The 10,324-nt window shown below is 35.4% G+C and overlaps 1 pseudogene; it reads right to left on the bottom strand.

Annotated features, from left to right (window-relative positions):
- Positions 1-7,317: 7,317 nt before the first annotated feature.
- Positions 7,318-8,615, bottom strand: LOC110220429 (large ribosomal subunit protein uL1 pseudogene; annotated as a pseudogene).
- Positions 8,616-10,324: the final 1,709 nt, after the last annotated feature.

Raw genomic sequence — 10,324 nt, 5'->3', positions numbered from 1 at the left:
AGACCAAAAACCTACAGTATAAAACATTTGCATTAGTTATAATATATAGATGAAATTAAGGAAACAATTCAGTTGATTAAGGGGATTAAGAAAGGAGGTATCAGTTTAATTGACTAATTCCAAACCTACTTCTTTCACTGATCAGTTGTGACTTAGAGTAAGAAAAAAAGTTTCTTCCTAGAGATAAGAATACTGATATGCATGAAGTTGTGTAAACATTGGTGATAAAGGTTTTTCATATGACTTATCTAACCAATTAAGACTCATTTGATGAAGAAACATATCTTTTTAGTGTGCTGCAAAACATTTTGGAATAACACTAAAAGTTAGGATTCATAGAGGAATGTTTGCGTCCTGCAGGCATTGTTTTACTACTTAAACATAATGCAGTTAAATTGAAGGTAATTCAAAACTCCATGGTTTCCAACCTGGTGAATGGTATGCAAGAGCCACAGGATAGAACAAAGCTTTAGGGTCCACACAATTGGAATTGGTTCATCTCCATTCATCACCTGATGGTAACCTCTCCCAATTCTTTTAAATAATAATATTAGCTAACATGCACACATATGGATAGATAGATAGATAGATAGATAGATAGATAGATAGATAGATAGATGGATGGATGGGTAGATAGGTGGAGAGAGAGAGAGAGAGAGAGAGAGAGAGAGAGAGAGAGAGAGAGAGAGAGAGTACTTTCAGGTTTGCAAAACACTACATACATTATTATCTCATTTGAACCTCACAACAACCCTGTTAAGTAGGTGATATTATGATCTATATTTTACAGATGGCAATCTGAGGCCAAGAAGTAAATATTGTATAAATTTGAAACATATTTATTTTTAGTATACCCTTAAATACTCAACTTATTTATAATATGATTATTCAGAATTAGTAGGTACAATCATAAAGTCTCATATTTGAAATGGACCTCAGAGGCTTTAATAATAGAGATACCTAATAAACCATCTGTTGACCTCATGTGGTCTGCAACATGGGCACCCAAATGCAGCTCAAAACAGATCAAAATGTAATTGGGAAATATTAGACAAAATAAATAAAATATGATAAAACAGATAGTATAAGTATGTGGCTTTCTAAGTTGCTATGCTTCCACAAGGATCCTTATGTATAGTTCGGTGGCCCCCATTTCTATTTAAGTTTGACACTGCTTCTCTATAGAGCTCCATAGATGAACAAGAATCCCATCTATTCCATTTATGACAAATAATATATTCTTCAGGTCATTGCTTGAAGACCTCCTGTGAGGGGTTTCCCAGAACTATGCTAGATATTCCTAATTCTGTCCTCTGGGGTCAAACAGGGCAATCCTAATCTCTCTTCTTTATGACAGCTCTTAAATTACTTACTAATAACTATCATAAACCACATCTCTTTTGGAGGCTAAAAATCTGAAGTTACATTCACTAATTTTCATATTACAGTAAATTTAAATACTTCCTCACTCTAGTTGTCTTCCTCCAGATTCTCACAAGCATATATATTTATTTCTGAAAACATAGTGCTGGAGGTTGGGAATGGAGAGAATATGGTAGATGAGAGGTAACAATCCAACTTAATAGTTTCAATAGTCTCCTCCAAACAATTTTAAAATAATTCCTCAACTCAAATTTTGGTGTGTGGTAAAAGGTCAGGATGAGATATTTTTCCTCACTAAGAAAACTTAGTAGATTTGTAGGAGAGGTCTATAACATTGGGATGGAGGACAGTCCTGAGTACATGCCTGTGGGAAAATAGTGGTGTTAGCAGTGACTTCAGGAGATCTCAGCCCAGAGACAGTGGACAAGTGGTCAGAAAGAGATTTTAGGAAGCCTTTTGTTGACACTGGATGCAGCTGACACTGATTGGCAACTCTTTTGCCCAGATACAGTCCTGGATTTCAGTTCCAGTGTAGAGAGGTAGGCTTGTGATCTGTCACAAGGGAGCAAGGTTCTGGTCACGGTTCCAGGGTGAAGAAGAGTGCTATTATTTGTGACTGAAGGGGACCAGGGACCCTTCCTGAGTGAAGACAAAAGTACAGATAAAGGGAGCAATGATCACAGCTCTTCTCAGATTATATCTCTCCATGGATCACATCACCTTGGAAGCTCTGAAAACTTGCAGACCCCCCAGAACTAGCTCTGAGAAAAGCAGCACAAAAAGGCCCCAAAGCTTGTGAGAGTGCCTCCCTAACCTATAGGTGAGCAGAGCAGAGCCCAACTTTAACATAATGTTTAATGTCAAAGTATAGACTATAAAAATGAGCACAAAACAAGCCCAACAACTTTGCCATGGTGGCCAGAAAGATAAAGACATAAATCAGGAAGACAATAACGTACAAACAACTACAAGCAAAGCCTCAAAGAAAAAAAAAAATAATTGGACACAAACTCAACAAGTATTCTTAGAAGAGTTCAAGAAAGAGATGAGTGGTAGAGGAAAAATTGGGGAAAGAAATGAGAGAAATGCAAGAAAATTATGAAAATAGAAACCGTTTTCTAAAAGAGGTACAAAAATACTATCTTAAAAAACCAGAACTGGTCCAATGTTTCAAAAAAGCACAAAAATCACTGAAGAAAATAACTCCTTTAAAATCAGAAATTGTCAAATGGAAAAAAGTAAAAGAGAAAAAAATAGCTCAGTGAAGAAATAATTCCTTAAAAATTAGAACTGGGCAAATGAAAGCTAATGATTTGGGGGACATCAAGAAACAATAAAACAAATTCCAAAGAATGAAAAAAAAAAGACAATGTGAAATGTCTTATCAGAATAAAAACACTACCTAGAAAATAGATACAGGAGAGATAATTTAAGAATTATTGACTACAGAAAGCCATGATTTAAAAAAGAGTCTAGACATCATATTTCAAGAAATCATAAAGGAAAATAGCCCTGATATTTTAGATCCAGAGGATAAAATAGAAATTGAAATAGTCCACTGATACCTCTTTAAAGAGATCCCAAAATGCAAACTCCAAGGAATATTCTAGCCAACTCCTGAGCTCTTAGGTCAAGGATACAATATTGCAAGCAGCCAAGAAGAAACAATTCAGGTATCATGAAGGCATACTCAGGATCTCAAAAGATTTACTGGTTTCCATGTTAAAGGAGAAGAGGGATTAGAATGTGGTATTCCAGAAGGCAAAGGAGCTAGGATTACAAACAACAATAATCTACCCAGCAAAACTCAATAGAACCATTCCAGAGAAATCATGGAAATTTAATGAAATAGAGAACTTTCAAGTGTTCCTAATGAAAAGATCAAAGATGAATAGAAAATCTGACATTTAATCAAAGGACTTAAGCAAAGCATAAAAAAATTAAACATGAAAGAGAAATGATAGAGGACACAAAAACTGTTTACATTCCTACATAGGAAGATAATACATGGAACTCCTAAGAGCTTTATCATTATTAGGGCAGTAAAAGTTTACATAGAAAGAGAACATTAGTATGAGTCAATTATATTGGAATGATTTCTCCCCCCAAAAAAATTAAGGGGTGAAAATAAAGTATGCACTGGGAGAAGGGGCAGGGGACAGGTAGAAGGGGAAAATTTTCTCATAAAAAAGAGGCATGCAAGAAAGATTTTTCACACTGAAGGTTAAAACAGGGTGGTTGTGGTGGGCAATGCTTGAACCTCACTCTCATTGGAATTAATTCAGAGGGATGAATATATTCATACATACTCAATTGTGCATAGAAATTTATCTTACCCAATAGGGATATAAGAAAGGAAGGGGACAAGAGAAAGGATTTGAAATATGATAAAAGAGAAGGCAAATTAGGGGAAGCAGTAATTATAAGCAAAATAGATGCTTGAGGCAGTAGAAGACAGAGAGACAAGAAAGAAAATGGGGTGAAGGAAAATATACAATAATCATAATTGTGAATGTAAATGTGATGAGCTCATCTCTAAAACAGAAGCAGAATGGATTAGAATTCAGAATCCAACATTTTTAAAAGAGACATGCTTGAAACAAAAGACACACAGAGAGTAAAATGAAGTGTTGCAGCAGAATCTATTATGTTTCAGCCTAAGTAAAAAAAAAGGCAGGTTTAGTAATCATAATCTCAGACAAATCAAAAGCAAAAATAGTTATAATTAAAAGAGATACTCAGGGAACTACTCTTTGCTAAAAGGAGCCATGGACAATGAAATATTAAAAATTTTACAGCAAATTTTGCCGATAAAGGCCTTGTTTTTCAAATACGTTAAGGAACTGAGTCAAATTTATAAAAATGAGTCATTCACCAACTGTTAAATAGCCAAAGGATATGAACAGCAGTTTTCAAAAGAAGAAACCCAAACTAGCTATAGCCATATGAAAAAAAATGCTCTAAGTTACTAGAGAAATGCAAATCAAAATAAATCTGAGGTACCACTTCACAAGTATTAGAATTGACAAATGGTGGCAGGGATGAGGGAAAATAGGAATATTAATGAACTCTTTGTGAATTAGTGAACTGGTCCAACCATTTTGGAGAACAATTTGGAGCTATTTCCAAAGGCCTATTAAACAGTGCATACATACCCTTTGACCCAGCAATACCACTACTAAGTCTGTATCCCACAGAAATTTTACAAAAAGGAAAAGGACTTACTTGTAACAAAAATATTAGTATCAGTTCTTTTTTTCTTTTTTTTGTAGTGGCAAAGAATTGGAAATCAAGAGGATGCTCTTCAATTGAGGAATGGCTGAATGAGTTGTACCAGCTAATTGTGAAGGAGAATTACTGTGCTAAAAGAAATAATGAGGGGGGTGATTTCAGAAAAAAAAATCATGGCAAGGATTATATGACCTGATATAAAGTCAAATGAGAATTAGGAGATTTTTGTGCAGAGTAGGAGCAATGGTGTAATGATGATCTACTGTGAAAGAGTTGGCTACTCTGATTGATACAATGATTCAAGATAATTCCAAAGGATTCATGATGAAAAAAAATGATATCCATCTCTACAGAGAGAACCTATGGATTCTGAGTGCAAACTGAAGTAAAATTTTCTCACTTTATTTATTCATTTTTTTTAATGACTAACATAGAAATATTTTGCATGATTTCACATGTACAACTCATTTGCCTGCCTTCTTAGTGGTTATAGAAGGGTACATAGATAACCTAGAAAATAGATATAGGAGAGATAATTCAAGAATTATTGGAATAAAGAAAGCCATAGAATCTGGAACCCAAAATTTAAAAAAGAAAATAATGTTAAAAGTAAATAATGTGCTTTTTTTCCCCCTTTAAAATATAGTGCCCAGAATTGACCCCCATAGTCCAGTTAGCCCCAGGCTATCAGGTCGTTAATGCTTGATGCCAATAAATTGCCATCTGTGGAATTGAATCAGACTCAAGCCTTTAGCCTCTTAAAAATGATCCTCTAAACAACAGAGCGCCCCAGTCACAGATAACCTACTTTAAACCATAAAAGTCAATAAGCATTTATTAAGTGCCTATTATGTGCTGGTCACTATGATAAACATGAAAGGAATGACATGGAACAGATACAGCGATGGTAAAGAATCTTTCTGTGAGTGTAATTGATTCAAGAGTTATTTTTCAGTTTTTAGTTTTTCATAAAACATCAAGTTATATTGAATTGATTTTATTGGTCTTGGACTCAAGAAAATCTGGGTTCAAAACCCAACACTAACACCTAGTGGCATTACGATTACAGGCAAGATATAACTTAAGTAACTCAGGCAATTTTCTATAAATATAAGCTACAGATGAGAGTGTTACTTCATTGATATCAGAAATTTTATTTTCTTTGTGTCCCTAGTGCCTTGGAGATAAATGGGCAATAAATGCTTGTTGAATTGAATTGAAATGAACCAGATGTAAATCTGTACTGGTGTACAATTTCTACACTGGGATTTCTCCATAGCGATGAAATTTGATCAAAAACAAAGACAAAAATCAACCAAAATTATCTTTGATACCTTTAGGGATCCACTCCATCATTTCCCGAATATAATTGTTCCAAGAATGTGTTATTTATTCACTTGAAAAAACATATTTTATACATTCTAATTTCTATTATACATATTTTAATAACCCAGGGCTATATGATAGTGAAAGATTATCCAGTTAAGGACAAAGATTCTTTACAAGCATACGTGGGTGTGAACACACATGTGCGCACACAGCCACACACACCCTTAAGACAATGGTACCTAAAAATGTATCGTCTATGCACTAGGAACTAATTAACATAACTTAATTCTACATTCAAGATACTGTTAGCATCATAATTGCAACTGTAGGTTACACTTAACAGAGACTATCTATGTCTGGGAAATAGAATATTTCAGAAAGAACACTTGCCCTTTGCAGACAATGAAGAGTATATTCCTATAGAGAAGCATTACCAAAACAAATTTTGTTCTTCACTGGATTTCTAATAGCTCCAGCACTCATTGGAATAGATAGTGATTTTCTCAGCAGAAAAAGAAGTGTTACACTCTTAAATGACTAACAGAGGTATTTAAATTCTGATTTTTCAATTTTCTTTTACTTAGTGTAAACCATTACTTTAGCTTTTATTATTCCTCCCCCATTGTGTTAGTTCTTTTTATCACCTGATGCCCTGGGTTATTTTGGCTTGTGGGATTTATTTATTTTTTCCTTTTAGCTTTGAGATTAAAATATTTTAGACTTTGCTTTACTATGGTCTTTGTTTCCCAACTTTACTCCTGTGGGTCTTCCTTCCCCATAGCTCAATAGGTACTCATTCTGTGTGACATGTCTTCCTAATAGTATAGATGATGCTGAGATTAAAAACAATAGATTTAAGACAAGGTATTTGCATACTATGCCTGACTAGAAACAATCTTTCAAGCCTTTTAGGATCTGAGTTGTAGACTGTGTTTAATAAATCCAGCATTAATATTCAGTTAATAATAAATAACATATAGAGCTTGATAAATAATATGTAGTATTTACTATGTGCCAGACACTGTGCATACTTTACAATTATTAAGTCATTTGATCTTCACAAGAACCCTGATAGGTAGGTGTTACTATTATTCCCACTTTATAGATGAGTAAATTGAGGCAAAGAGAGGTTAAATCACTTGCATAGGGTAGTACATTGTTACTGTTCAGTAGTAGTCAAAAGCAATAAATGTGTGTATATATTATATTTTATATATATGTATATATCTTATATATGTTAGTGTATGAATAATTCTAAATTTTCATTGATAAATTAGTATACCTCACAAAGATTCATGAGTTTCATTTTATTAGCAGTTTCCACCATTTATTAATTCATCAGCAGCTTCCACCATTTATTAATACCATGCTGATTTAATACAGCTGCTGGGGCTTGCCCACAGTGCTCTTGATATGCAATGCCCTCACATTTTGCCAGTTTTTCTTCAGTAGAGAAATCAAGAAATTGACAGCCAAGTGGATGTTGTAGACAAGCTCATCATTTGTCATCTTCACATGGCCAACAGCCACCACCAGACAGAGCACCTTTTTAATTTGGAACTTAATAGTAGATTTAACCTCATCAACCTTTGCCACCATATTCTCTTTGTGGGTCAGCAGAGATGGAAACTTGCCAGCTTTGTTCAGACTAGGGCCCAGGATTTAAAGGATTTGCTTGATCAACGACTCAGAGGCCAAGAAGGCATTATACTTTTTAACCAGCTTCTTGACCAATTTTTTTGTTCTTATTCACCTTCTTCAGGGCCTTGACATCCATGTGAAGGATTTCTACAGCTTTGTCCTCATCACAGTGTTGCTGGTCTTTCAAGATACACACAGAAAATTTAGGTTGGGTGTGGATTTGAGCCTGATGGTGCCAGAGAAATGTTTATCCTTTAGAAGATCATAGCTCTTCAGACATATCCACAGCTCCACAGTTTTCAAAAACTTTCTGCATTTGTGCTAGGTTCTATACAGAACCTCTTGCACAGCTTCATATGTCACAAGAAACTTTGATGCTTATGGCTGCTTACTGGTCACAAGCTGGGAAAAGAGTCCATGAGTTTTTGTATACATTTCTTAATCAAATTGTTCTCCTGGAGAACATTGCCCAAGCACTTACGAAAAAACCATTGTTGTAAAGAGGAAAACTTGTGAATCCAAATGTATTGTTCTTTCCACTACACTATGACTTTTATTAGATACGTAAGACCCTCTTGACATTCATTTGTTTTCTCCACAACAAGGTAAGATTATTTAGACTTTTTTTTCTTTTATATAAGGGAAGAGAAAGTCTCATTATAACTCAAGAAGACAGCATGAATGGAGAAATGTTCCACTGGAGTCTTTAAATGATTGGAAGGTCCTGCTTTTGCTTCCATGCAACCAATGGTTTGGACAGAAAAGGGGAGGTTAAAAAAAAGAGAAAGGGGGTAAAGAAGTAGAGAGAGGAGAAAAGGAAGGGAGAAAGGAGGACAAGACATTGGATATGAAATCAGAAAACTTGAATTGAAATCCTAGATCCCATAGCTATTACTTGAATTGATAAGGTATGGGATCTGAATCTCTAAGAAGGGTCCTTGAACTTTCCCACAAATTTCAGCAACCCAGATTCCTAGTGTTCCCTGAAGCATCCCCCCATCCCAATGTAATCCTTTCAACTGTCCTTTCATTGTGGTCCCAACCCAGTTCAGCCCTTCATTCTCTGTTACCTCTGGACCAATTCAGGCTACTTGCCACTCCTTAATCCCATCAAGATCTTTTCACTGACCCATCTTCCATTTATTTGTATAAAAGTTCATTCTCAACACCATTAAGCACAGACTCACTAGGAATCTCACCCACCTAACCAATCTCTCAATAAACTCACTACTTGGACTGAAAGAAGGCTTCAGTGGTTGAATTCTTTCAAGGAAGACCCCCACCCTGTATTCTCCCAGCACCCCAAATTGAAGTGGTGTGACCTCGAGAAAGCCACTTAACTTCTCTAAACCTCAGTTTCCCCATCTGTGGAATTAGATTAATAGAATTTGTAGTATCTATTTCATACCTTCCTTAGGAGAAGATAATTTTGTAAATCTTAAAGCACTCCATAAATTTGAATCATTAATAGTGCAAATCATGTATCACCAAAGATGAGGTATAGAGGTATATCATTGTACAGGGAAGACAACTTGGAGATTAGGGATTTCTCTAGATCATCTCTGCTCTCCCAACCTTGAGGCCTGCTTCCAAATCACAAAGCCATTCTGATTTTATGAAGAGATGAGTAAAGAGAAAGAAAAAATGTTGTAGGCAGATGCTAAAAAAACAAAGGTCATCCCTAATGTAAACCTTTTTCTAAATAAAAAAAATAGAGAGGTGACATCTCTTAGTTAGATACAAGGATGGCCAGTGCATGAAATGTAGGATTGAATTCTGATCATTAAAGTTATGTAGAGAAAGCCGAAGATGTATTCCAATTTTCTAGTAGGCTGGTTAGGTAGCCATACAGGAGTGAACAACTGCATTCTCTTACTATGTCTTAAGTTCCTCTAATTATTCATAGATTATCTTTCATACATCAATTCATCTCAAGTTCATCTCATGCTTCACCTCTCCCTCCAACTGACTCTGGGAAAATCTTCAAATACAACTCTTTACTCATTTGCAATCAACATTCTTGACTCTGAACCAGCTTCACATAACCTGAAATATACTTCACTCACATAACAATTTCATTACATTCACTGCATAGAATGAAAAGATAATACATCCATCAATCAACAAACACCTACTAAGTGTCTATTGTATGTCAGGCACTTTTCTAGGTACTGCAAATAGAAAGACAAAGGTAAAAATCCCTACCCTGAGGGAGCTTGCATTCCATGGGAGAAATAACACATAGGTGTGTGTAAGAGTTACACTAAATAGATACAATGTTTTTGGCTGTGTGGTAGGGTGGAGTGGGGGTGGAATAGAAGCTGGAGGAATCAGGAAAGCCTGCAGCCAGAAGGAGCTTGAGCTGAGTCTTAAAGGACATTAAGACTTCCCATTTAGCTATTGAAAATATTTTCAGTTAGCTATTGCTATAAGGAGCCTTGTAAATGGTTTGAGCTCATACATTTAACTTTACCAAAGGCACTCAACTGTGGACTACTCCCTCCATGTTCCTGTGCCTTCAGTGCCTGTAATCAGGTGAGTCCAAATGCTTTTATTGAGGAAAAGATATCGCATTCACTGTCAACAACTCAGAGAAATAGAGGAAAAATCATCTCCTCTTTCAGTTATTCTTGTACTATAGTTGAAGCACATGGATTTATGTGTTGCATTCTTCCTAGAAGGTCATAAACTCCTTAGGGTCAGAATCTGTTTTTCTCTTTGATTTTCTATCTCCAGAAGG

The sequence above is a fragment of the Phascolarctos cinereus genome, unplaced genomic scaffold (assembly GCF_003287225.1).
Source record: "Phascolarctos cinereus isolate Bilbo 61053 unplaced genomic scaffold, phaCin_HiC Scaffold_4;HRSCAF=312, whole genome shotgun sequence".
Classification (NCBI taxonomy): Eukaryota; Metazoa; Chordata; class Mammalia; order Diprotodontia; family Phascolarctidae; genus Phascolarctos; species Phascolarctos cinereus.
This window is presented reverse-complemented; position numbering and strand designations above follow the sequence as displayed.